We start from the raw sequence: 7,316 nt of genomic DNA, 5'->3' as shown, positions 1-7,316 counted from the left end.
CCCCCAAAGCTCGGGCTTAGCAGGAGCCTGCAGGAATTGAGCCCATCACGTTTCCAACAGGAAAGCTGAGTGAACAGCACTGTCCTTGCAACTGTCTCAATGACACGAATAATGTGCCGCAGAGCTAAGAGGCACAAATGGTAAATTTCCAGCTAAGAACAATGATAATGAAAGTACAGAAGTGAAAATTCATTACTTGAGTCTACTCAGGAGCTGTCCTGAGGGACCCTCTTAGGCTTTCTGGGTTGTTTTAACGCTTTGGGTCTGGCTCCAATACTCACACCGATGTGCTGTGCCACTGACTGTGCCTTCCTCTCCATTTTTTCTCCATTTCTCTATCAAAACAACTTTCTCCTTCTCTGAACAAAGCACCATGCATCTCACCAGACCCACAGCATCGTGCCATTCGGCGCTCAGCTTCCTGAAACTATGCAAGCAGAATGAAAAGCATAATGTGATTTTTGGTCAGCTGTTCAAGGAAAGAGTCTAATAACATTTTCTCATATTTTCAACAGCTCATGTGGAGGTGGGAGCAGTGACTGGACAAGACAGACAGCCCAGCTCCACAGGTGAGCTCATTCCATCCTGAGTAGGGAAGTCTTTCCTGACTACTTTTCGGTCTCCTGGAGCAGATGGGGTATATTTCAGCACTGCTAAAGTTGCTTAGGATGCCCCGGCATCCCGCCAGGTCTCTGAAAAGTTAGAGATGCCCATCAGGCATCTCCATGGCAACCCCAGGTTGCTCATTCCAGCCAGGCGCAGTGTCCATGTCAGAGCGGCAGGCTGTCAGGATCATCTTCTAGCACCTTTTGGAAGGGCAGTGGGAACTGAGAAGGTGTCTGGTTCTTCTCAGTGCCCTACCATGCTGCTGGGAAAGCAGCACGCCTTGGGGCTTCAACCTGGGGAACTGGCCAGCTGGCTCTTCCAAGGTGGTAGCAAAATACCTGGCAAAGCGTGAAGGTTTGGCTGGTGCAAAAATGCTTCAGTGTTTTGGACTTCTCCCATGGCCAGGGTGAGCGGCAGCGAGTGCAGGCAGCCTGTACTTGGCAGGTGTTGCATGCTACAGCAAACAGCCTGTGTCTCTGGCAAGCAACCCATTTTGGGTGGGAATGGCAGTAACACAGTCAGCCTGAGAGAAGGTGTGGCCCTCAAAAAGGGCAGGAGATGTGGTAAAGGAGAATGCCATCAGTGCCAGCTTGATAGAGCAAACCCATGCGTTGCCTCCTGGCCCATGAATAGCATTGCTGCCCACAGCGTAATGCAAAGAAGGAGCTGCTCCAGGCAGCACTTACCTTCTGGTCCGTGGCCAAAAAAAATAACGAGTTTACATGTGGAAGAAATAGCCCTGCCTCCCTATGGACACATTCTTCCTGCAAGCCAGCTTCGCGTGTTCTGAGGGACATAGCAGACCCCCTTCATGTCATTCCCGGCCCTGGGAACACACGGAGTCAGCATCACTCCTGGTTCAAGGACCCCTATGTAGCAAAACCAGGCCTGGTTCGCCCTAAATTATCATAGAATCATAGAATGGTTTGGGTTGGAAGGAACCTTAAAGATCATCTAGTTCCAACCCCCCTGCCATGGGCAGGGACACCTTCCAGGCTCAAAGCCTTTTCCAACCTGATCTTGAATGTTTCCAGGGATGGGGCATCCACCACCTCTCTGGGCAACCTATGCCAGTGTTTCACCACCCTCACAGTAAAGAATTTCTTCCTTATATCTAATCTAAATCTACCCTCTTTCAGTTTAAAGACCCTTGTCCTATCACTATATGTCCTTGTAAAAAGTCCCTCTCCAGCTTTCTTGTAGGCCCCCTTCAGGTACTGGAAGGCTGCTATAAGGTCTCCCTGGAGCCTTCTCTTTTCCAGGCTGGATTAAGTTTATCCATCTCCTATTGGCATCGTAACAGCTCATTCAGCCATGACAAGCACCAGATTCTTCATTCAAGGGCATCTGAGATCACGTTTCGGTAGACATAGTTCAGAGAGGTACCCACTGAAACACCAGGGTTACTCCTCCAAACACAGGTCTCACAGCAAATTCAAACTGTTCAGCCCTTACTACTGACACTTTGGTATGTCCCACCAGCAGCAGATATGCATGAACCATCTCAGAGACAGGAGACAGTTTCCTCAATAGCTTCTCTAAGTCATCGGTGTACTTGCTTCTGTTGCCACCGTTGTGTCATCAGCTCATCCAATAGCTCAGGTGTCCATGACCACCATGTAGAGCATCCAGCTCCTTCCACAGCATCCTGGTATCTTGGGTTATGAAGAAATAACCCCAGTGAGAACTGTTTCATGACCTTGCCTCCAAATTACCATTCACGTCCTTTAGGTCTAGCTCCAGGTAACAACCAGGGAGTGTGTCCATCTGCAGACAAAGCTCTCAAGAAACAACAACCCCACTCTTATGGTATCTCACAAAGGAAGGTTTGGGGGTTTAGTCACCCCAGGGCCACTGTCACTCCAGAAAGGTTGATTACTACAATGTCTGCTTTCCCTCAAATACCACTACTCATACTGAGCTGCAGATATTTTTTCCAAACTTGCTTTTCATTTACATTTGTCATTGTATTAAAAAATACCAGGTTGATTGGGCAGAGGAGATAGTTCATGTGTCTTCTGGGTCAACAAGAAGAAGGGCTTTGCAGCACAGAGATGTTGATAAAATGAAAAAGAAGACACTTGGTCTAGCAAAGCACCTTCTGCATCTCCCAGGAAGTGACATGCTGCTTATGCAATTAGAAGGGGCAAGGCTCCCTCCTGAATAAACCAGAAATAGCCTTCCAGGGAAAGAAAATAAACCTGCCTAGGCATCCTGGAGGACTCTAGGAAAGAACAGCTATACAATCTCCACCAGACTTGCACAGTACAAGAGCCAGAGTTTCAGAGAAGGGGTGAGTCGAGAAAGCCAGTCTGCTCAGGGGGGAGAGACCCCCCTTCATATTTAATACTGGTGTAAGTAAATATAGCATGGGTTTCCCTCCCCCCTTCATTTCTTCGCCTATGTCTCTTAAAACATCTGTAACCGTACTACCCATCTCAGATGCATTTCACATCGTACATTAACCCAGCTTGTCTGAGGGTAATTTTATGGTAAGTGGTTAACAATAAAGCACGTCACCCAAATGCATGGCTAATGCATAACTCAGGTTACCGGGACACCTTAACAAACGATCCCTAAACCCTCTGCAGGGTATCCAAAAGCTGACACAGACTGTCACTGGGAAAGCTGAACGAGCCATTTTGAGAGCTGATCTGGCAGTGGTTGGGAGAGGACGAAACCTCTTCCAGGGATCAGCGGCAGCCAGGAGAGCTCACTGGCCTCCCAGCAAGGTCAGGGGGAGGGGGTCTGTCGCACTTGCCCTCACTGCCTTCAAAGGATGAGTTATTTGGAGATTATAAAAGGATTAATGCCTTAATGACCGCACGCAGCCCAGCCAGAACCGCTCTCCTCATCTAGAAAGGCCAGCAACAAAAAGTAAGCCAAGCAGCACGCTGAAGGTCAACAGATCCATGCTCTGACAGACAAGACAGCATAGCTCTCCCGCCCTGGCAACCTTTGGTGGTGAATGTCCTGCCAACAGCCCCCTCCCTCCCTCCAGCAGCCCTGCGTGCTGAGGACAGAGGCAGCCCTGCCTTCCGCTGCTGGTGCTGCAGGCTGAGCAGCATGCAGCTGCTACTGCGCAAGGGGAGGAGTGCCCTGCCAGAGCGACCCAAAGTGGCTGAGGACACAAGGCCACTCCTGCAGGTCTCTGTCACTGGGCATCAATGTTGGTATTTTTCATTTTTAAGAGACCTTAGCAAAACATCTGCTGAATATTCAGTTGCTGAAAGCTTGTTCTTCAAGGAACAAAGAGCAGCGATCATCACAGCAATGTCATTTTTCACTGAATAAAAGGGAAAGTAGCAGAAACCTGCAGAAATGTTTGCAGTCCTCTCTCTGAGCACGGAGACGTGACACTCATATTCCCTAAGCCATGGCTCCACTCCTCACCCAGATCCATACTCATCGTACGGCTGCTTCCAGCATCCCTGTGCAGGCAGCCAGGGCAAGGTTATCCACGTGCTCCCCAGTGGAACGATTGCTGTGCCATACCACTAGCCAGGGGCCAGCCAGGCTTGGCTTTTATGGACCAGCAATCCCATCCAAGATGCATTACCTCCTGCCAGAGGCTCTTCAACCTGGGGACAACTATTTCCCCAAGGCAAGTAGACTCCAGCAAGGAGACAGGTAGACTCCAGCTTCAAAGCATCTCCCCCACCATGTTTCTTCCTGGGGGTCGTGGCATTTGATTCAGTTCTGCATCAACCCTCATTGTCTCCCTGCAATCTAAATACGTCCTGACCTCTCCTCGCAGGACTATCCCAGCCATCAATTAGCTTCCCGGTTGTGTGGATACCAGGAAACTGAATACACAGGTTTATAGTTCAGTGGAAAGTTCTGCTGCCGTCTTAAATCATAAAGCACAGCTGCTGACACAGCAGAAGCTGCAAAATGAACAGAGCATCTGAGCAATCTGTGGTTTGGAAGCTGCTGGGAGGAGAATAAGCGCAGCGTCTTGCAGCTCTGTTGGAGGGAGGAAGAAAGGACAGGCAGGCCAAAAGAGTAGATTAAAACTCATCAGAGTGCAATTGTAATGCGTTATACAACATGAACGCTTCCTGGTGCTCCAAAGTTAACTTGCAATTGAGAGAGAAAATGGAAGCTGAGTTTAAATGCCTACAAATGCAAAGTAATGCCTGGGGGGAAAAAAAAAAAAAAAAAACCTCCAAATATATATGTACACGCACACAATAATGGGCTCTAAATGAGCTATTCTGAGTCGGGAGACAGATCTTGGGAGGCTTTGTGGATAGTTCTGTGAAAATACCCGCTCAGTGGTGGGCGAACAAAGCAAAGCTAATGCTGGGACAGGACTTTAACAGGAAAGGCACAGAGAACAAGACAGAAATCATTGGAATGCCTGCACGTGGAGCAGTATGTCCAGCCCTGGTCCCCCATCTCAAAAAGGGTACATTAGATCTTACAAGGGCACAGAGGAGGAGGAGCAGCAATGGGGAACAACTCCTGCACAAACGCTTTACAGCTTGGAGGTGACTACTGCTAATGCCTTCATGGACAGCACAGGTGGGGGAAATGGGGATATTATTTGTCGTAACACAAGAACCAGTAAGCATCAAATGAAAGGCAAAATTTTTAAAGCAATGAGTATTAGCCAATTACCAAAGGTGTTATCAAGGGCATGTTAGTTCCAAACTAATTTAAAGGGGTTAGGATTCATCTTTAGATGACATTGGCGTTGTCTCCACTGGAGTTACGTGCCCAGGCTTCCTCTCCAGACAATGGAGAAGACCCCGTACCACCGGGGTGTAAGCCATCTCCCCCAAGGTGGACAGCTAGAGCAGGTCAGGAGAATGTGCCCCATGTCTCTGCACTGAGGAGAAGGGCAGTCCTCGCACTTATTCCAGGTGCAGGCATCTACAACGGCCTTGGAAAAGCATTTGGCCACCCTCAACCATGGCCCTAGCAGGACCGACGTCTCCAGTAGCCACCTTCCGGCACGGCAGAGACAGAGCATCTTCCCACCACACCTTCTGCTGGAGCCTTTACGGACCGCAGCGAAGGCAAAACACCTGCAGAAGAGTTAAAAACACTTTCTTGGGGAAAGCAGCCTGCAATTTTCCTTTCTACCCAATGGGATTCAAATAACCTAATTTTTGCTCTACATTTGTACGGTCTCTCTCTCCCCCAGATCACCCCTGGAGAAATGACAGCCATGTGGTAAATACATGTAATCATGCCACTCTGATAGCTTCTCTTGTTCTCTGGCCATTAATTCATCTCCCTGGGACTTAGGTGAACATTTTAAATCCTGCAGCAAATTCAAAGAGCTGCCTTTATTTTAAAATCAACACAGCAATAAAAGGCTTTCTTCTTTCCCTCCTCAAAATGTAAATTTTTTTTAGCTTCAAAAATATCCTGGCACACAGACAGATGTTGCTGGTCGTGACCTTATCTCAGGCCAATGACAGGTTTCCTATGCATGAGAAATCGCATGGCTTTAAAAAAATCTTTCAAACAAGGAGGGCTTGCTGCTGCAGAGGGAGGTAGCAGCACCCACTTCAAGCAAAGCCTTTGCCTTTGTGCTCATGGCACTGTCATAAAAGCACCATCATGAAAACACGATCAGGAACCTTCCCTTTCCCCCCTCAAGGTATCCTTTTCTTGGGAAAAAATAGAAGAAAGGAAAATGCAAAAGAGCCCTCCAAAAACAACTACCTTCTCCCTGATGATTGTTATTTCTAGGAGAGCAGAAACTTCCTGCAGATGCTTTCATTGCGCTGGAAACACATTTTGGCAGAACACAGCTGAGGCTGTCAGAGGAAAGACAGTGGAGCAGTGCTCAGCCTGCAGTACTGCTGCCTGCGGGCAGCTGGGCCAGGAGCAGCCAGTTCACCATTAAGAGAAATAAAATAAGACTCCACTAATTTTCACAGCCTGCCAGGAAGGAAAGCGCCAGCAGCAACTGAAGCAGCGACCACCATGTGCTCGGCTGTGGAGGCTCCGGCTCTGAGGTGCCAGGGAAGAAACACATCGGCTTAACATCAGCTGGTGCCACCACAATATTCATTTGGGTGTTTGCACTGAGTTCAGCTCATGTTCTCAATGTGACTTGGGTTGCACCAGTGAAAGCTCCTTTTATCAATGTCCCCAATGAGATTTTTTTTTCCTTCTTGTTGTCACTGAGCCATCACCATTTTGGAGCTGGAGAGGAGCAAGGTTAAGAGAAGACCAGGAGGAGGAGCAAGCTGTTTTGCTGGAGGAGCAAGGCCAGGATGTGCAAGGAAATCACCGTTGATGGGAGGCAGCAGCAGAGTGAAGTGTGTTGGTGGGAAGATGCATTAGCCGGATGCATGGATGCATTGACCTCGGTGCTAGGGAAGGTTACGGAGCAGATCATCTTGAGTGCCATTACGTGGCACATACAGGACAACCAGGTGATCAGGCCCAGTCAGCATGGGTTTATGAAAGGCAGGTCCTGCTTGACTAACCTGATCTCCTTCTATGACAAGGTGACCCGCTTAGCGGATGAGGGAAAGGCTGCAGATGTTGTCTACCTAGACTTTAGTAAAGCCTTTGACACCATTTCCCACAGCATTCTCCTGGAGAAACTGGTTGCTCATGGCTTGGACAGGAGTACTCTTTGCTGGGTAAAAAACTTGCTGGATGGCTGGGCCCAAAGAGTTGTGGTGAATGGACTTAAATCCACTTGGCGGCCGGTCACAAGTGGTGTTCCCCAGGGCTCAGTA

The sequence above is a fragment of the Aptenodytes forsteri genome, unplaced genomic scaffold (assembly GCF_000699145.1).
Source record: "Aptenodytes forsteri isolate BGI_AS27 unplaced genomic scaffold, ASM69914v1 Scaffold679, whole genome shotgun sequence".
NCBI classification, from domain to species: Eukaryota; Metazoa; Chordata; class Aves; order Sphenisciformes; family Spheniscidae; genus Aptenodytes; species Aptenodytes forsteri.
This window is presented reverse-complemented; position numbering follows the sequence as displayed.